This window comes from Rhinoraja longicauda, chromosome 26 (genome assembly GCF_053455715.1).
Source record: "Rhinoraja longicauda isolate Sanriku21f chromosome 26, sRhiLon1.1, whole genome shotgun sequence".
NCBI classification, from domain to species: Eukaryota; Metazoa; Chordata; class Chondrichthyes; order Rajiformes; family Arhynchobatidae; genus Rhinoraja; species Rhinoraja longicauda.
This window is the reverse complement of record NC_135978.1, coordinates 25,393,428-25,414,723: the sequence shown is the minus strand read 5'-3', so window position 1 is coordinate 25,414,723 and position 21,296 is coordinate 25,393,428. Positions and strand designations below refer to the sequence as shown.

General features: G+C 48.2%; 1 protein-coding gene across 1 annotated transcript in view; it reads left to right on the top strand.

Annotated features, from left to right (window-relative positions):
- The window catches only part of dph1 (diphthamide biosynthesis 1), a gene marked incomplete at its 5' end in the record, with an annotated part of 649,238 nt that overhangs the window by 230,377 nt on the left and 397,565 nt on the right, over positions 1-21,296 (top strand). The gene's annotated exons all lie outside the window — the stretch shown is intronic.

Here is a 21,296-nt window from a genome sequence, read left to right as displayed (position 1 = left end):
AGGCATCGTGTGTTGTAAATGCCCTCCAAGTCTGGTAGCTGTGTTCCGATGGCCCTCTGAGCTCTATGGACTACCCGCTGTAAAGCTTTCCTTTCTGCCTCCGTGCAGCTGAGGTACCACACAGGGATGCCATGCAGCGGTAGAAGGTCGTCAGCAGCTGTTGGGGTAGACCAGACTTTTTCAGTGTTCTTAAGTAGAACAGTCTTTGTTGTGCCTTCTTGACCAGGAGAGTCTTCTCACGGAGAGCCCGGCTCACACAACCTTAGTGAGGTCGCTCCCTCCTGCACCTCTGCCCATTGACCGACTTTCCAGTGACAGCAGGTGCAAAATCAGGCACCGGCCCTTGTGGGATCGGCACTCACCCAGAGATCGACCTGCTGGAACAAAGCAATGCCTCTTGGTGTCAGCTCCCGGAGCAAGAACCTTTATCTTTATTGTATACTTTTACAGCCTTAACAGAGCAGTAAAGTCCTGTTACTGCGACTCACCGCGGTTACATTCCAGCGGGGCGATTACTCCAAGTTCAGTAAATACCCAGTGACTTTCCACTTCTATCACTGATTGAGATAAAACTGCACAGAGTTGTTCGCTGAAGTAGCATTCCCTTCACCCAACCCTTCAGAAGAGGCAATGCACAGATCCCCAGAGTCCTTCCTTTGAGCTGTTACCTTTGTAGTTTGCAGTGCAGAGGATGGTAGGTTTGTTGTGGCCCAGGTAATCTGAATCCACATTGATTTCAGCAGCATCTTGTATTAATATATCGACTAACATGTGCAAAAGTGCCAGGGTAACTCAGCGGGTCAGGCAACATCTGTGGAGATGAATGGACGGACCATGTTTCGGGTTGGGATCCTCCTTCAGACTGATTGGAGTGTGGGGGGGGGGGGTTGTGGAAGCTGGACAAGTGAGTTAGGGGCGAGACAAAGCCTAGCAAGTGATAGGTGGATACAGGTGAGAGGGGGGAGGGTTTGATCAGTAGTTGGGTGGAGTAAGTGACAACGGCTAAAAATTAAAATGAGACAAAAAGTGTCAGATAAGATTAGTAGATTATTTAAACAGTTGATGCAGTAACACATACGGCAATAATAATTAAATGTTAGTTTAAAGATGTGTTTTGAAGAAGTTCCTGAAAAGAGAATGTGTGAGAGAGAGAGAGAGAGAGAGAGAGAGAGAGAGAGAGAGAGAGAGAGAGAGAGAGAGAGAGAGAGAGAGAGAGAGAGAGAGAGAGAGAGAGAGAGAGAGAGAGAGAGAATGGTATATATATCTCGAAGGGTCAATTCCCATGCTGTACTGTTCTATGGTCTATGCCTCTTCTTCACACTTAATCATCTCTCCTCACCTCCATCTATTACTTCCATCCCTTATTTCTTTGTTGCCCTCCCTCCAGATCTTCCCCCTCATGCCAGCCCTGTGTCAACGCCTTCCCCTCCCCCCGCACGCCTCAGTTGCCCGCCTCCAATGAGCCATCTTTGTCCGGCCCCACCCAACTTCCTCCTCCTTCACCATTCTCTCCGACGTTGTGAGTGGCATTAAGGATGATATTCCACGCTGGAAACTTACACTCTCATGCCCGTGTGTCAGAAACCCTCAGAAACCCCCGGGGTCAAATTAAGGCAGCACATGCAGTAATGTAGAGAGTACATTCCTGTCAACAACAGTGCTTCCAGGGGGATCAAGGTCCACTCATGTAATCAAGTTAAATAAGTCCCTTATTCACCATTTTAAAAATATTCTGTTCCGTGCTTTTTCGGACTAAAAAGCTTCACCTCACCTTAGCCTGTCTGGGGACATAGAAACGTAGAAACATAGACAATAGGTGCAGGAGGAGGCCATTCGGCCCTTCGAGCCAGCACCGCCATTCATTGTCAAGTCAAGTCAAGTTAATTTTATTTATATAGCACATTTAAAAACAACCCACGTTGACCAAAGTGCTGTACATCTGATTAGGTACTAAAGAAAAAATGAAACATACAGTAGCACGCAAACCTAACAGCACATACAGAACAGTTCACAGCGCCTCCTCAATGAGCCTCAAACGCTAGGGAGTAGAAATAGGTTTTGAGCCTGGACTTAAAGGAGTCGATGGAGGGGGCAGTTCTGATGGGGAGAGGGATGCTGTTCCACAGTCTAGGAGCTGCAACCGCAAAAGCGCGGTCACCCCTGAGCTTAAGCCTAGATCGCGGGATAGTGAGTAGCCCCAAGTCGGCCGACCTGAGGGACCTGGAGTTAGAGAGGTGGGTTAGAAGATTTTTGATGTAGGGGGGGAAATGTCCATTTAGGGCTTTATACATGAATAGGAGGAGCTTGAAGTTGATTCTGTACCTTACAGGGAGCCAGTGGAGAGAGGCCAGAATCGGGGTGATGTGGTCCCTTTTACGGGTACCCGCCAGGAGTCTCGCTGCGGCGTTATGGACCAGTTGCAGGCGGGACAGGGAAGATTGGCTGATCCCAGTGTATAGGGAGTTGCAGTAGTCTCGGCGGGAGGAAATGAAAGCGTGAATGATTTTTTCTGTGTCGTCGTTTGATTTTAGCTATGGTACGAAGTTGGAAGAAGCTGGCTTTTACCACAGCGTTGACTTGGCTGTGATCATGGCTGATCATCTACAATCAATAACCCGTGCCTGCCTTCTCCCCATATCCCTTGATTCCACTAGCCCCTAGAGCTCTATCTAACTCTATCTAACATCTATTTGTTCCAGTCATGTCTGCTTGCACAATCTGTGAATTTCTCTGTGCAGTGTAATGCTTCCATCTGCCTTGCTTACGATGCCGTCCTCAAATCAAAGAAGCTAGCTTCCAAATGCCAGCAGGTTTATGTTTTTTACTGTCACCTGAACCAGGGTACAGCGAAAAGCTTTGTTTTGCATGCTATCTGATCAAATCAGATAATACTGCATAGAATTACAGTCAAGTTAAACTCAAGAACAATGGAGAGAGCGATAGGGGAAGATAAAGGAGTACATAGTTCTCAGCCTTTCAGCAGATAGTAGACACTTTAGACATTTAGAGGGTCAGGCAGCATCTCTGGAGAGAAGAAATAGGTGACATTTCGGATCAGAACTCTTCCTCGGAAGAAGGGTTCCGACCCAAAACGTCACCCATTCCTTCTCTCCAGAGGTGCTACCTGACCCGCTGAGTTACTCCAGCACTTTGTGTCTATCTTCGGTATAAACCAGCATCTGCAGTTCCATCCTACGCATTGCAGCAGGTGACGTAGCCCCAGGCTAAAGGTTAGAGCAGGCACAAGGAACTGCAGGCGCTGGTTTACAAAGAAAAAGACACAAAGTGCTGGAGTAACTCAGCTGGTCAGGCAGCATCTTTGGAGAACAGGGACAAGTGATGTTTCGGGTCAGGACAGCGGCTCTCTCAGTCCTTGCTATGAGCTGTCTTTCATGTAAGCTGTTAAACTATTTGGCCTCTCATAAAAAGTTTCCATGACATGATTTGGAAGGAGAGCAGTGGAGATGACCCCAGCCAGTGGAGATGACCCCAGCCAGTGGAGATGACCCCAGCCAGTGGAGATAACCCCAGCCAGTGGAGATAATCCCATCTCCAGAGATGGGCTGCCAGATCCGCTGAGTTACTCCACCATTTTGTGTCTATCTTCGGTGTAAACCTGCACCTGCATTTCCTTTCTACACCAATCATTACCCATCATCTTTGTTTGTTTGTGTTGGAAGGAACTGCAGATGCTGGTTTACACCGAAGACAGACACAAAATGCTGGAGTAACTCAGCGAGTCAGGCAGCATCTCTGGAGAGAAGGAATGGGTGATATTTTGCGTCGAGACCCTTCTTCAGACTGAGAATCAGGGGTGAGGGAAACTAGAACTGTAGGCCCTCGACCCGAAATGGCACCCATTCCTTCTCTCCAGAGATGCTGCCTGTCCCACTGAGTCACTCCAGCATTTTGTGCCCCATCTTCTTCAGGGGTTTTGTTTCCAGGAGCTTGCTGCGAGTAATTGTCGGCAACCCTTCCAACCTTGCAACGTCACCTTCACCTGGAAAATGCACTGGATCAGCTGCAAGGGACAGCGGCGCTGCTGCAAGCAAGATGCTCGCTGTACCTCACCGCACCTGCGCATGTGACAACACAAACTCCACTCGGCTTGACTTGCACTCTGAGACGTCCTGAGGTTTTTGCAGCTGTGCAAGTTCTGTCTGCGCAGTGTTGTTACCGATAAGAGCGAGTGGTCCCTCCTGCTCAGATACTGCAGCAGAAACACGTTTAAAAATAGAAGTGCTCCACTTTTATCGAAAAAAAAAAATCAGACTGATTTAGGTCACGCTGTGCAGGGAATGCCGAACGATGAAAGAATGGAGGCAGTCATTCGTCGACTGTAAGCTTGCACCTCCCTGCCTGACACCTGCAGTCTTGGTGATAAGTATCCTGGAAGATCATGAAATTGCAGTTGTGATCCTTGCTAAGTTGCCACGTCGAAAACCACAAAACAAAAAGGAGTAAGGTTCACCACTTTGCCACAAGTGCAGACTGCAGTTTGATGTCACGTGACCTGACCAGACTCCTGGTGCAATCCTGCCCCCTGTTGAGTAAACAGGGTGTTACTGTTCCCCCCCCCCCTCCCCCATCTCCCCCCGACCCCCCCCCCCCTTTATTTCCAGTGTCGTCAATAGTACATGAGGGGTCCTACAAGGGGGTCCGGGGGATGTTATTGCTTCCTCTGTGACTGAGATTTTTGCTGCAGAGTGAAATGAAACTGAGTTTGGGATGTGCCGAGCGGCTGGAGCTCTGGAAGCTGGGAGCTGCAGCACATCCCCACTCCCTGCATCCATCTCCCCTGTGAGCAGTGGTAGAGTTGAAAAGAAGAATAAGTAAACCCTGTTTGTCGTTTCTACAACCGTGAGTGCGTTTAAGCCTCCACGTGCAAGTGACTGGTTTCTTTCATCCATTTCTTCTCTTTCGACCTTAATTGTCATCGGAAATGAATTGAAATAAAGGTGCAGCAAGGAAACAGGCCCCATCGGCCCACCGAGTCCACACAGACCATCCGTTCACGCTGGTTCCATGTCATTGCATATTGCCGTCCATCCCCCCCCCACACACCAGGGGCAATTTACAGAGGGACAATTAACCTACAAACCCGCACGTCTTTGGGATGTGGGAGGAGACCGGAGCACCTGGAGGAAACCCACGGGGTCACAGGGAGAACGTACAAACTCTGTACAGCGGCTCGACCAGCTGCACCACATTGCCTTGAATGATTACCGCATACTGAATCACTGCCTACAATGGGGTTACAATACTTGACTTTCCATTGTCTCTGTTGGTGGTGCTTGCAGATATTAATGTTGTAGTGATTGCACATAATAGCACACATAGCTCCTCCAGCTCCGAAAAGCATTGGAAGGCGCCTGGAAAATACAGACGTTGACAACAGCAGTAGATCGTGTTCTTAAAAAAAGATGAGTGTGGTAGAACACCCAAGCTCGTCCACAAGAGGGATGTCGGTTCGCGGGCCGAGCCGGTCGAGGGCAATGGAGGAGGCCTTGTAGCAGCCTGGGGCTTACCTGGATTGGCGGCAACTCCAGTACATCGAGAGTTTTGGGCATTGTTGTAAACGGCGCCAAAATATGGCAACGCGTGCATGTGACATCAATGCAAAAGGAATTTCACTGCGCAGTGCATTAAGCACCATTGAACCCTTGAACCATTTAACCATTGAAAAAGCCAAAGAGATTACACGGACAAGGAATGAGGACTGGATCCCAGTGGGGAGATTCTGAGCGATATAATTGGGTCATAAAGGCTTTTAAAGGCAGAGAAAAAGAAATAGCAATGAGATTTAGGGAGGACGTTTCAGAGATCAACGCAAATGGTGTTCTGGCCTTAATTATTGTGGTTTTCGTGTGGGATCGCAGGAGGTCAGACTGACAGAAGTGAAGGTCATGAGTTTAGTTTAGTTTAGTTTAGAGAAACAGGCCCTTCAGCCCACCGAGTCCGCACCGGCCAGTGATCCCCGCACACTAACACTATCCTACACACACTCGGGACAATTTACATTTACCAAGCCAATTATCCTAGAAACCTGTGTGCGGAAGGAAATCGAAGATCTCGTAGAAAACCCGCACAGGTCACGGGGAGAACGCACAAACTCCGTACAGACAGCACCCTGGTCTCTGGTGCTGTAAGCACTGTAAGGCAGCATACTCTACCACAGCGCCACCGTGCTGCCCTGAGGCTGGAAGAAGATTGCAGATGGAGGCATAAGAATAGAGAGATTTAAAGATGGGGAGCCAGTGTAGGTCCAATGGCAACTGAGTCATTAGCTGAGTGAGACAAGGCACATTGAGGGTGGTGGGTTGGGAGATGGAGATGTGGTTGAGGATGAAGTAGGGGTGGACTAGCAGATGGATCTCGTTTTGGTTGAGTTGATTGAGGGAAGAATTTTATACCCGGAGATTTGAATGGATAGACTAGACCTCCAGTTTAATGTCTCATCAGTAATTAGTGTCCCTGGTGTTATTGTATCCACTCAGTACTGTCAGGAATTGTCAGCCTCTATTGAAGTCTTTAAGAGGGGGGTTCGAACCAGAAATCATGTAACTCATGAGGCAAAAGTTGGGTTAATTGAACCAGCCTGTCTAATCATTGGTTTGGTGTTTGCTCCCAATATTCCACCCTGTCATTTGTGGTGAAGGTTTGTGAGACTCTGCAAGCCAAATTGTGGTTTGAAACAACATAAGGCTTGTTGTTGGGGTGAGCGGAGATGCAATGGTTTAGGTCTATTATTGTCACGTGTACCGAGGTACAGCGAAAAGCTTGTGGTTGCAGGCTCTCCAATTAAATAAGAGAATAGCATGCATGAATACCATCACGCCAAACTCAAGTACAACAGCTAGAGCGAAGAGAAAGATACAGAGTGCAGGATAGAGTTCTCAGCATTGTCGCGTAAGTGCTCCAGAGAAAAAGTCCGCAATGGGGCAGAGGTGAATCAGACAGTACCCTTGCTTATCGAAGGACTGTTCAGAAGCGTGATAACAGGGGGGGAGAAGCTGGTCCTGAGTCTGGTGATGCCCACTTTCAACCTTGTGTTTAGTTTATTATCACACGTACCGAGGTACAGCAAAAAGCTTTTGTTGCGTGCTAACCAGTCAGCGGAAAGACAGTACATAATTACAATCGAGCAATCCACAGTGTACAGATACAGGGTAAAGGGAATGGCATGGATAACGTTTGATGCAAGATAAAGTCCAATAAAGTCCGATCAAAGATAGATACAAAAAGCTGGAGTAACTCAGCGGGACAGGCAGCATCTCTGGAGAGAAGGGATGGGTGACCTTCTTCATGTTTCTTGACCTGAAACGTCATGACCCATTCCTTCTCTTCAGAGATGCTGCCTGTCCCGCTGAGTTACTCCAGCTTTTTGTGTCTATCTTCGGTTTAAACCAGCATCTGCAGTTCCTTCCTACACAAAGTCCAATCAAAGATAGTCTGAGGGTCTCCAGTAAGGTAGGTAGTACCTCAGGACTGCTCTGTAGTTGTTGGTAGGCTGGTTCAGTTGCCTGAAGCTTCTGTATCTTCTGCCTGATGAAAGTGGGAAGTTGAAGGGATGAGCGGGGTAGTAAAGGTCTTTGTTTACATCGGCTACTTTCCCGAGGCAGCGTGAAGTGTAGATGGAGTTAATGATGGAGCGTCTGGTCTGTGTGATGGACTGGGCTACATCCACAACTCTTTGCAATTTCTTGTGGTCCGGGCATGAGGTTTTAAAACATTCATGTTGGAGGCTGATCACCATCGACGTTCACTGCAGGTTAGGTTCCTTCTATCCATCATTCTAAAATGTCATCACTTACAAAGCATTCGACAGCACCTTAGGAAATCAGGAGGCACCAGGAGAGCTTCCAGCTGTTGCTGTAATGAGACCTGAGGTCTATAAGGCTCGCAACTGCTTTGATGCGGCGCATGCCACTGTGTTGCTGGTTCCCCGCAGGCCCGGGATCAGACTCAGCTCCTGTCCCTGTGTGGCCTCGCCCCTGATCCCAACGCCCCCACCCGCCGCTAGCTTGCCGTGATTTCCACGCTCTCTTCGCCATGATTGGCGTGGGGAACCGGGCGGCACGGTGCCCTCCCGACGCTGCCTCCCTTTCATCTCCACTCGAAGCTCGCTGGGGGTGTGGAGCCCCGCTCCCCTTCACTGCGTGAAACGAGGACGTCTCCTTAATTACCATTTTAATTGGGACGCAGTGGCGTCGCAGGGATTTCAACGTAGTGCCAATTCCAGACGTATAAAAATTTCATACTGTGTCAACGTGGAACTGTGAAAAATAACCAGGAGTACAATTTATAGGCTTTGTCTTTCCAAAATTGGCTTGTGTCTAGAGGGAGCTTTCAAAACTGTGTAAACACCAGGGTGTAGAGCCATCAACCATAGGTCTGTCAATGCCAGAGGGAGCACGTGCAAGCTATTGAATTAAGAATGTTTTACAGGAAAAGTATCAACCTAATTCTAAATTTCCCCATAGCTCACAGTCCACTGTACAGAACATAGAACAGCACAGTATTGGAGCAGCTCCTTCGGCCCGCAATGTCTATGCTGAACATGAGGCCGAGTTAAACCAATCACCTCTGCCTGCACATGATCCATATAAAGCTGTATTAGTGCAGAAAATAATAATATTTTTTATTATTATAATTAATATTACATAGCTGCCCTATGAAATGAAACATGACGTCAGTATGGTTTAGTTCAGTTTACAGGTACAGTGTGGACCCAGCTCACCGAGTCCATGCCGACCATCGATCAGCCTAGTTCTGTGATATCCCACTTTCGTACACTACATACTAGGGGCAATTTAATGAAGCCAATGTACCTGCAAACCTGCACGTCTTTGGGATGTGGGAGGAAACCGGAGCAACCGTGGGAAACCCATGTGGTCACAGGGAGAACGTGCAAACTCCTCACAGACAGCGCCCGAGGTCAGGATTGAATCAGGTCTCCGCGGCTGTGAGGCAGCAGCTCGACCAGCTGCACCACCGTGCCGCCATTGTTGCGTGCTTTCTCCTTTCACGAGAGGTGACATCCTGTTGCAGTTTACATTGCACGGTACCTTCCATTGAAGGTGCAGATGAGATTATGAGTTTGCCAGCATGATACCAATGAAAGGAGACTCTCGACAGTGACGTGGAAAGACTGCAGAAGCTAGACTTGCAGATGTCGTGGGGGGTGGTGATTGAGGCTGGCCGGTGTTGATAAGGATAGATAGGGAGCAACTGTTTCTGCTGGGAAGAAACAGTGAGCAGAGGGCAGAAGATTTATGTTATTTGTCAGATGGCAGAGATTGGAATTATTTTCATGCAGTGAGTTATTATGATCTGGGATGCGTTGCCTGCAAGGGTGGCACAAGCAAATTCAATAACTTTCAAAAAGGAATTGAATGTATCCTTAACAAAAAGCGCATTTCACCAGGCTGCGACGAAAGGACACGTGTTTACAAATAGCTGAACGGCCCTTCCAATGAACGGTACAGGAACAGTGAATGGGCCGAATACACTCCTTCTCTGTCCCCTGATTCTATATCAAAAGATTCTGTAAGTGAACAAGAGCAATAAAGTCTGTAAAATTGCAGGAGAGTTGAGTGAAAGTGGATGTTGTTGGGGTACAAAGCCTGAGTTGCCTTAACTGGTAAATGAGTTTTTTTTCTAAACAGGTCGATTAACAGACTGCATCTCCAATGCTTTGTGCAATTGGAGAGCTTTTCATCATTTTTAGAATGTCTTTCCATGGCTTAGAAGTTCAGAATAGACTGTATCGGCCCACTGGACTATGACGTATTTATAAATCTATATGTAGGTATATTGAAAATGTCTCTAATTTTTCATGCCTTTTATTTTCACTTCAAGTCATTTTTTTTTACAACAATGGAGCGTTAATATGAGAACGTTTTTCTCTGCTTTGAGATGGGTAAACTGATTACAGTGCAGTCTTTGGTCTTTCAAGGGTTGGAGCTCAGGGACAGCATTCAAGAGAGAGCTAGATAGAGCTCTTAAGGATAGCGGAGTCAGGGGGTATGGGGAGAAGGCAGGAACGGGGTACTGATTGAGAATGGTCAGCCATGAGCACATTGAATGGCGGTGCTGGCTCGAAAGGCCGAATGGCCTCCTCCTGCACCTATTGTCTATTGTCTATTGAAGTTCAACATCTACGATTGAGCGGAGGTGGGATGTCCTTTCCCTGAGGGGTAAGGTACTAACATGGATAGAAAACTGGTTGGCAGACAGGAAACAAAGAGTAGGGATTAACGGGTCCCTTTCAGAATGGCAGGCAGTGACTTGTGGGGCACTGCAAGGCTCGGTGCTGGAAACGCAGCCATTTACAATATACATTCATGATTTAGATGATGTGAACTTAAGAAATTCTTGCCTTGGAGGGCTGGGGACATTCAAACTCTCACCACTTCATGCCGCAGAACGCTAGCTTTTTGGGCACTGAATAAATCAAGGTTTGCTTGCCATCATCGATCAGCGCTTTGAGTATAAGAGTCATCCCAGCTGGACTTTGGACTTTGAATAACGTTCGCCGAAAATGGCGGGCCCCGCATGTGCAATATAGGCACAATGAATTTCACTGTGCACTTGCACAGGTGATAAAGAAAGCACTCCTGATTATTGTGGAAGTCACGATGCAGCTTTCTCAGGCATTGGTTCGGCCACATTTGGAGTATTGCGTTCAGCTCTAGTCACACCATTACAGGAATGATGTGGCAGCTTTGGAGAGGGTGCAGAAGAGGGTTACCAGAATACCACCTGGATTGGAGGGTAGAGCTATAAGGAGAGGTTGTCCAAACTTGGATAGCTTTCTCTGGAAGGATGGAGGCTGAGGGGAGACCTAGTTGAAGTACATGAAATTATGTGGTGTCGATAGAGAGGCCAATTAGAACCTATTTCCTAGGGTGGAAATGTCAAAGACTTGAGGGCACAGGTTTAAGGTGAAAGCGGCAAGGTTTAAAGGAGATGTGTGGGGGAAGTGTGTTGCACGATGAGGTGGCCTGGATAGCATTGCCAGGGGTGGTGGTGGTGGTGGTGGTGGTGGTGGTGGAGGCAGATACGATACAATCTCCCAGATGTTCTAGTGGCAAGAGGACCTAGGGTGACGGAGGAACTGAAGGAAATTCACATTAGGCAGGAAATGGTGTTGAGTAGACTAATGGGACTGAAGGCTGATAAATCCCCAGGGCCTGATGGTCTGCATCCCCTGTTCCTAAGGAGGTGGCTCTAGAAATCATGGACACATTGGTGATCATTTTCCAATGTTCTATAGATTCAGTCAGTTCCTGTGGATTGGACGGTAGCTAATGTTTTATCCCACTTTTTAAGAAAGCAGGGAGAGAGAAAACAGGGAATTATAGACCAGTTAGCCTGACATCGGTGGTGGGGAAGATGCTGGAGTCAATGATAAAAGATGAAATAGTGGCACATTTGGATAGTAGTAACAGGATCGGTCCGAGTCAGCATGGATTCACGAACAGGAAATCATGCTTGACTAATGTTCTGGAATTTTTTGAAGATGTACCTTGGAAAATGGACAAGGGAGAGCCAGTGGATGTAGTGTACCTGGCCTTTCAGAAAGCCTTTGATAAGGTCCCACGTAAGAGATTAGTGGGCAAAATTAGAGCACATGGTATTGGGGGTAGGGTACTGACATGGATAGAAAATTGGTTGGCAGACAGGAAACAAAGAGAAGGGATTAACGGGTCCCTTTCAGAATGGCAGGCTGTGACCAGTGGGGTACCGCAAGGCTCGGTGCTGGGACCCCAGCTATTTACAATATACATTAATGATTTAGATGAAGAGATTAAAAGTAACATTAGCAAATTTGCAGATGACACAAAGCTGGGTTGCAGTGTGAACTGTGAGGAGGATGCTATGAGGTTGCAGGGTGACTTGAACAGGTTGGGTGAGTGGGCGGATGCATGGCAGATGCATTTTAATGTGGATAAATGTGAGGTTATCCACTTTGGTGGCAAGAACAGGAAGGCAGATTATTATCTGAATGGTGTCAGATTAGGAAAAGGGGAAGTACAACGAGATCTGGGTGTCCTTGTACATCAGTCACTGAAAGTAAGCGTGCAGGTACAGCAGGCAGTGAAGAAAGCTAATGGCATGTTGGCCCTCATAACAAGAGGTGTTGAGTATATGAGTAAAGTGGTCCTTCTGCAGTTGTACAGGGTGCTAGTGAGACCGCACCTGGAGTATTGTGTGCACTTTTGGTCTCCAAATTTGAGGAAGGACATCCTTGCTATTGAGGGAGTGCAGTGTAGGTTCACGGGGTTAATTCCCGGGATGGCGGGACTGTCATATGATGAAAGAATGGAGCGACTGGGCTTGTATTCACTGGAATTTAGAAGGATGAGAGGGGATCTTATTGAAGATAATCTTATATAAGATTATTAAGGGGTTGGACACGTTAGAGGCAGGAAACATGTTCCCAATGTTGGGGGAGTGCAGAACCAGGGGCCATAGTTTAAGAATAAGGGGTAGGCCATTTAGAACGGAGATGAGGAAAAACTTTTTCACCCAGAGAGTTGTGAATCTGTGGAATTCTCTGCCTCAGAAGGCAGTGGAGGCCGCTTCTCTGGATGCTTTCAAGAGAGAGCTAGATAGAGCTCTTAAAGATAGCGGAGTCAGGGGGTATGGGGAGAAGGCAGGAACGAGGTACTGATTGTGGATGATCAACCATGATCACAGTGAATGGCAGTGCAGGTTCGAAGGGCCGAGTGGCCTACTCCTGCACCTATTGTCTATTGATAGTGGCATTTAAGAGAATTTTAGATAGGCACAGGGAGGTGTGGGGAATATAGGGGTATGGATCATACACAGGCAGATGGGATCAGTTTAACTGGGCAGCATGTTTAGCATAAACATTGTGGGCTGAAGGGCCTGTTCCTGTGCTGTACTATGTTCTATGATTTCACAACTAAAATTTGGCACGTCATTAAGTAAAGTATGCAGTGATGTGGAGGATATGTTCCTGTCAGTAACAGTGCTTCCAGGGGATTACGGTCCAGTCATCTAATCGAGTTTACTGTTCAGCGCAGAGAAGCTCAATTAATGGTGCGTGTGTGCGTGTGTGGCCGCGAGAGTGTGTGCGTGTGTGGCCGCGAGAGTGTGTGCGTGTGACCGCGAGAGAGTGTGCGTGTGTGGCCGCGAGAGTGTGTGCGTGTGTGGCCGCGAGTGTGGCCGCGTGTGTGGCCGCGAGAGTGTGTGCGTGTGTGGCCGCGAGAGTGTGTGCGTGTGTGGCCGCGAGTGTGGCCACGAGAGTGTGTGCGTGTGTGGCCGCGAGTGTGGCCGCGTGCGTGGCCGCGAGAGTGCGTGTGTGTCCGCGAGAGTGTGTGCGTGCATGTACGTACACATCTGCATATATGTGTGTGCACAAAGTCTGTACAGCAGCCGCTGGCCTCTACTCATCCTGGACCCTCACACCATTTGACCAGCATGGCACCTTCCCGATCCACATAGCAGCTGGCGGTGCAGCAGGTAGAGACACTGCCTCACAGCGCCAGAGATCCAGGTTCACACTTGACTTCGAGCTCTGGAGTATGCACTTTTCCCTGTGACCACATGGGTTTCCTCCGGGTGCTCCGGTTTCCTCCCACACCCCGAAGACGTGCGCATTTGTATGTCGATCGACCCTCTGTAAATTGTCTCCTAATTTGGTCTCCTAATCTGAGGAAAGACATTCTAGCCTTAGAGGGAGTACAGAGAAGGTTCACCAGATTGATCCCTGGGATGGCGGGACTTTCATATGAAGAAAGACTGGATAGACTCGGCTTATACTCGCTGGAATTTAGAAGACGGAGGGGGGATCTTATAGAAACATATAAAATTCTTAAGGGGTTGGAGAGGCTAGATGCGGGAAGATTGTTCCCGATGTTGGGGGAGTCCAGAACCAGGGGTCACAGCTTAAGGATAAGGGGGAAGTCTTTTAGGACCGAGATGAGAAAACATTTCTTCACACAGAGAGTGGCGAGTCTGTGGAATTCTCTGCCACAGAAGGTAGTTGAGGCCAGTTCATTGGCTATATTTAAGAGGGAGTTAGATGTGGCCCTTGTGGCTAAAGGGACCAGGGGGTATGGAGAGAAGGCAGGTACAGGTTACTGAGCTGGATGATCAGCCATGATCATATTGAATGGCGGTGCAGGCTCGAAGGGCCGAATGGCCTACTCCTGCACCTATTTTCTATGTTTCTATGTCCCGATTTCACATAAAGTGCAAGTGGAATAGCACAGAACTCCTGTGAATGGGTGACGCACGGTCGGCGTGGACTCGGTGGTCCGCAGGGCATGTTTCCCTGCTGATTCTTTCAATCTTTCAGCGGCGTGCGTGCAACAGTCACCCTGCTTCAGCAGAACACATTGTCTGTCGGGCTACCTGAGAAAATATCACTGGATCGGTTGCTCAGTGAATGAGTTCTAATCCTTCCATGGCAATGGGGAATTTTCCTTAAAAAATGATGTCTTGTATGACCATGAACAGGCACGTTTCAACGGACAGTGAATATTCAAAGAATTGCAACGGCTCATTTCATTGACAAAAACCACCAGCAAGACACGGGCTGGGAAGGTTTGCTTTTATTGCAGCAGACCTGTGTGCGCGTAAATCTTATTCCTCTCGCACTTCTGCTTCGGAATGTGCTAAGGGCAGTAATTGTAAGTCATCAATTGTCGTGGGAAATTGGACATCTCAAATTAAAGAAACTTCGTTTCGCGTTCTCCAAAGGTCACCGGCTGCTGATTTGCTGCGGAGTGTTGCCCCAGCTCTGGTACGGAGCATCTTGTATGGCTGTCTGACAGAGCAGGGTAGCCCTCCGCCTCTCCCCGTCTTCCCCCGCTCGGCAGCGAGGTGCCAGACTGGATTTTGTGCTCGAATCGGTGCGGTGAGAAACCCTGGCCTCGTCAGAGAGTGCAGGCCACAAAACCACAGCTGAGCGCTGCGAATCTCAAAGCACCGCAAAGTCCTGGAAAACTCAGCGGGTCAGGCGTCATCCACGGAGAAAAAAAGATGGGTGAAGTTTTGGGCTGGGACAACTGCTTCGGAATATCTGAAACCCTTTTGACTCCCACAAAAAAAACACACAAAGTGCTGGAATAACTCAGTGGATCGGGCAACATCTCTGGAGAACATGATAGGCGACGTTTCAGGTCAGACTTTGTCAGATTCTGGTTTTCTTTCTGAAACGTCACCGATCCGTGTTCTCCACAGAAACTGTCTGGCCCATTGAATTACTCCAGCACTTTTTTGCTCAAGATTCCAGCATCTGCAGTTCCTTGTGTCCAGCCTTTGTGACTTACTCTACGCGTCTACCATTTCAAAACCACCCTCACCTATACCCACCTATCACTTGCCAGGCTTTGTCCTGCCTCCTCCCCTCTTTTCCAGCATTCTCCCCATAGCTACAGTCAGTCTGAAGAAGGGTCTTTAGTCAGAGGGTAGTTAATCTGTGGAGCTCATTGCCACAGAGGGCTGTGGAGGCCAAGTCAGTGGATATTTTTAAGGCAGAGATAGACATATTCTTGATTAGGACAGGTGTCAAGGTTTATGGGGAGAAGGCAGGAAAATGGGTTTAGGAGGCAGAGATCAGCCATGATTGAATGGCGGAGTAGACTCGATGGGCCGAATGGCCATATTGTACTCTTATAACTTGTGTATGGGTCTCATCTGGAAATGTCGTTGGTCCTTCCATCAGCCAGCACGCCTGACCTGCTGAGTTCCTCCAGCACTTTATCGTTTGCTCAAGATTGTAGCATCTGCAGTTACTTGTGTCTCCATCTACGTTTTTGATTACTCACAAAATGCTGGAGTAACTCAGCGGGTCAGGCAGCATCTGTGGAGGAAGAGAATAGGTGACGTTTCACAGAGTGCCGGAGTAACTCAGCGGGTCAGGCAGCATCTCTGAAGGAAGAGAATAGGTGACATTTCAGGTCAGAACCATCCCTTCCAACGCGAAACGTCACCTATTCTTTACCTCCAGAGATGCTGCCTGACCCGCTGAGTTGCTCCAGCACTCTGTGAAACGTCACCTACTCTTTAACTCCAGAGATGCTGCCTGACCCGCTGAGTTGCTCCAGCACTCTGTGAAACGTCACCTATTCTTTATCTCCAGAGATGCTGCCTGACCCGCTGAGTTACTCCAGCACTCTGTGAAACGTCACCTATTCTTTATCTCCAGAGATGCTGCCTGACCCGCTGAGTTGCTCCAGCATTTTGTGAAACGTCATCTATTCTTTATCTCCAGGGAAGCTGCCTGACCCGCTGAGTTCCGTCAGCATTTTGCGTCCATCTTCGGTATAAACCAGTTCCATCCACTACGTTTTCAATTAGTCGGACTGTAGCGCAGACGGCTCGTGCAAGGCTTTCTTTAGGTTTAGTGTGATTTATGGTGCTTTCAATATAAACACCTACTTCGAATTTTACAAAACTGAAAAGCCTGCAGCCCTCTATTTATAACCTCATAAAACAGTGACAGTTTTTAGTAAAACCTCGGCTTTATCAGATTTCACATTGTTCCAGACTCTCCTGAATCCTTTATTCGTGGGTACTCTCCAGCTCCCCAGTGAAGGGGCACTGGGTGGCAGCAGCTTCCAGTTCTCTCCCCATTCACCCAGAACAGGCTCATTGTCCACTGTATCTCGGGAACACGTGACCACAAGACACCGATGCCAATCGAGGCCGCCCCCCCGCCCCCGGCTTCAGCAATTATACCTGGGCACAGACAGAGTAGAATCTTACTGCGACGAGAGGCTTTAAAGTGGAGCAGCTGTAGAGCTGACCTCGCATTGTCACAGTGACCCGCTGTCTGTGTGGAGTTTGCACCTTGTCCTTGTGCCTGCATGGGTTTCCCACCAAAGATAGACACAAAGTGCTGGAGAAACTCAGCGGGACAGGCAGCATCTCTGAAGAGGAGGAATGGGTGACGTTCTAGGTTGAGACTCCTCTTCAGACTCTTACATCCGTATCCTACCGATACTCCATTTCCTCCCGTGTCCCAGTGACGTGCTAGTTGGTACATAAATTGGCCGCTCTAGGTTGCCCCTCGTGTGCAGGCGAGTCGTGAAACTTGCGGCGGGTGTGGATGGTAATGTATGGAGAATAGAAAATGTTGGATTAATGTCAGATTATTGTCAATAGAAGCTTGGCAGTCGACTCGATGGGCCGAAGGGCCTGTTCCACGTGGTGCGAATGCATGGCTGTATCACAGTGAAGCGACAGCCAATGAGAGCACGCCAATGTCTACGTCCTCAGGAGACTCCAACGACTCTTACCAACTTCGACAGACGCATCATACTGTCTACACGATGTCGAAGGATGATCCTACAGCCCATTGGTCCTAATCTGGCTCACACAATCATTCATCTCATCCCTTTTACTAATTTCCCCTGTAACTTCCTCTCTGTACATTCCCATCAATGCCCTCTGGATCCTACCACCCTCCCCCTTGCACCAACCCGCACATTTTTGGGATGTGGGTGGAAGCCGGAGCACACAGACGAAACCCATGTGGTCACACAGGGAGAACTGTCATCAGGCAACTGAGCCACACTGCCAACAACAGGAGAGCAGTCCTGCCTCAGTGGAGACGCTTGGACTATCTTGGATCGGACTTTACTGGACATGCACTAAACGTTGTTGATGCTATCATGTGTCTGTACGCTGTGAATGGCTTGATTGGAAACATCAGGGCGGCACAGTGGCGCAGCGGTAGAGTTGCTGCCTTACAGCGAAGGCAGCGCCGGAGACTCAGGTTCGATCCTGACTACGGGTGCTGTCTGTACGGAGTTTGTACGTTCTCCCCGTGGGTTTTCTCCGAGATCTTCGGTTTCCTCCCACACTCCAAAGACGTACAGGTTTGTAGGTTAATTGGCTGGGCAAATGTAAAAATTGTCCCTAGTGGGTGTAGGATAGTGTTAATGTGCGGGGATCGCTGGGCGGCGCGGACCCGGTGGGCCGAAGGGCCTGTTTCTGCGCTGTATCTCTAAATCTAAATCTAATGTATTGTCTCTCCGCTGACTGGCTGGCAAGTAACAAAAGCATTTCACTGCACCTCAGTACATGTGACAATGAAGTAAACTCTGTTTGGTATTCAGAACATGCAAACTCCTTGCAGAAAGCACCCGAGGTTAGGATTAAACCCTTGTCGCTGGAGCTGTGAGCCAGCATTTCTCCTGGTTGAGTTTCTCTTGTGTGTGTTGGCCTTCATTGACCTTTATCACACACTCGCCCATCTTAACAAATACGTTTCCTCCGAGCCCTGTCTTCGCCTCCCCCAGTCTCTGATGGCATGCTGACCCTCGGAATCTGCCCATCCAGGTATCCTAAATTATAAGCGGGCAGGTGTGGCAGTTTTATCAGGGAAAGTTCAGAAGGCATTTCACCTTTGTTGGCTCAGTCATAAATCTTGTCGACTCGCTGTCACTGGCAGTGGAATTGAGGTGATAAAACCATCTCTTGCTTCTGCCGTGTGTTGAAAGGTTAACCGAAACTGCGCACAAAATAGCATCCATCGCAAGGGTAAAAGAGGAGGACACTTGGAATGAGGTTCTGCAGGGAGGGAGGCGGAGATTTATTCAAGTCCTCTTCACTGGCCCCTCTTGCAAATTCATTTCCCCCTTCTCTTCCTCCTTGCATTTGCTCTCATTTCCTCCTCCCACGACTTCAAGCACTTCTCTGCAATCACTCCCTTCTCTGACTCTCTTCCACTCAAAGGCCTGCCTTTCACATTGTCTCAGTCACACCATCGCTCTGCCTCACTAATGAAGCCGCGTCTCTACATTTCCCATCGTTGCGCTTGCTTTCACTGACTTTCTCACTGTTCCTCATACTTGCTTGCTACCATCTGGCTTCTTCTCACACATTTCGTTCAACATCCCAATTAAATGGTCTCTTTCTCATCCCACTGTTCTGTCGTGTGTGTCCCTCCCCCTCCCCATCCCGTTCCACCTAAATCCCTCCCTCCGGCTTTAAATTAAACTCCTCTTCTTTTGCCTCCTTTTCAGCTCTAATCTTTGTCACTTACTCCACCCATCTGCCAATCTAATCCCTCCCCCTCACCTGCATCCACCTATCACTTGCCAGGCTTTGTCCCGCCCTCATCTCGTTCCCAGCTTTCTCCCCCCTTCTACAATCAGTCTGAAGAAGGGTCTCAATCTGAGGAAGTGTATTTAAGCCTCAACGCTGGGGATGTTGGACTGGGAGAGTACGCTGATGTCTCCCAGAATCATAGAGTTGTACCGCATGGCAACAGGCCCTTCGGCCCAACGCGACCATGCCAACAAAGATGCCCCATCTAAGCTAGTCATTTGCTCGTGTTTGGCCCATATACCTCTAAAACCTTTCGTACCTGTACCTGTCCAAATGTCCCTTAAATGTTGTAATTGTGTCGGCCTCAACTACCTCCTCTGGCACTTCATTCCATACACCATCACCCTTTGTGTGTAAAAGATGCCTCAGGTACCCATTAAATCTTCCCCCTCACACCTTAAACCTATGCCCTCTCGTTGCTGATTCCTAGTCTGAAGAGAGTCTCGACCCGAAACGTCACCCATTCCTTCTCTCCAGAGATGCTGCCTGTCCCTCCGAGCATTTTGTGTCTATCCTTTTGTGTGAACCTACATCTGCAGTTCCTTCCTACATTTTAAATTCCTACATAGCTTTTGGTCATATATGGTCCAGCTCAGTGTTGGTGAGTGAGGTGATACATAAACACATGCTTGATTGCTCTCCCTGGATTGTATAGATTCATAAAAGAGCTTTGCTCAGAAGAATACCCTTTGGCTGATCCTGTCTGCAATAGTTCTCCAGAAGAGTTTGCTTTCTCATGGAGAAAGCAAACTCAATGCTAGCATTTATTTCAAGAGGGCTTGTATACAAAAACAGGGATGTAATGCTGAGGCTCCAAAAGGCGCTGGTAAGGCCGTGTTTGGAATATTGTGAGCAATTTTGGGCCCCATATCTGAGGAAGGATGTGCTGGCTCTGGAGAGGGTCCAGCGGAGGTTTACAAGAATGATCCCAGGAATGAGTAGGTTAACCTATGAAGAGCATTTGTCGGCACTGGGCCTGAAGTTTAGAAGAATGAGAGGGGACCTCATTGAAACATACAGAATAGTGAAAAGCTTAGATAGAGTGGAGGTGGAGAGGATGTTTCCACTAGTGGGAGAGTCTAGGACTAGAGGTCATAACCTCAGAATTAAAGGATGTTCTTTTAGGGAGGAGATGAGGAGAAATTTCTTTAGTTGGAGGGTGGTGAATCTGTGGAATTCTTTGCCACAGAAGACTGTGGAGGCCAAGTCAGTGGATATTTCTAAAGCTGAGATAGATAGATGTTTGATTGGTACAGGTGTCAGAGGTTATGGGGAGAAGGCAGGAGAATGGGGTTAGGAGGGAGAGATAGATCAGCAATATTTTAATGGCAGAGTAGACCTGTGCCAAATGGCCTAATTCTACTCCTATCACATGACCTAATGACCTTATGACCTGATCCATCTCCACCCCTTCTTCCTCCACTGTCCTGCAGACCTTTCCACCATTTCTAACCATTGTATTTCGGAGAAATTATCAACATATCTTCCCCCCACCAATCTTCTCAGGCAGTGGATTCCAAGTGTTAACAATTTGCACCTGTTTTCTGAATGAAATCGGGGTTTGATTGATTGATTGATTGATTGATTAATTGAAAGATACAACGTGGACATAGGCCCTTTGGCCCATCAAATCCACGCTGATCATCGATAATCCGTTCACACTAGCTCGTTGTTAACCCACTTTCGCATCCACTTCTGACACACTCGGGGCAATTTACAGAGGCCGATTAACATAGAGGCCGATTAACCTACAATCCCGCACGTCTTTAGGATGTGAGAAGAACCTTACCTAATAGTGAAAGGCCTGGAGAGAGGATGTTTCCACTAGTGGGAGAGTCTAGGACCAGAGGCCATAGCCTCAGAATAAAAGGATGTACCTTCAGAAAGGAGAAGAATAGGAATTTCTTTAGTCAGAGAGTGGGAATCTGTGGAATTCATTGCCACAGACGGCTGTGGAGGCCAAGTCAATAGATATTTTTAAGGCCAAGATTGACAGATTCTTGATTAGTACGGCTTTCGGGGGTTGTGGGGAGAAGGCAGGAGAATGGAGCTGAATGGAAAAGATAGATCAGCCATGATTGAATGGTGGAGTAGACTTGATGCGCCGAATGGTCTAATTCTGCTCCGGAAACCGGAGCATCCGGAGGAAACCCACGCGGTCACAGGGAGAACGTGCAAACTCTACACAAACAGCACCCGAG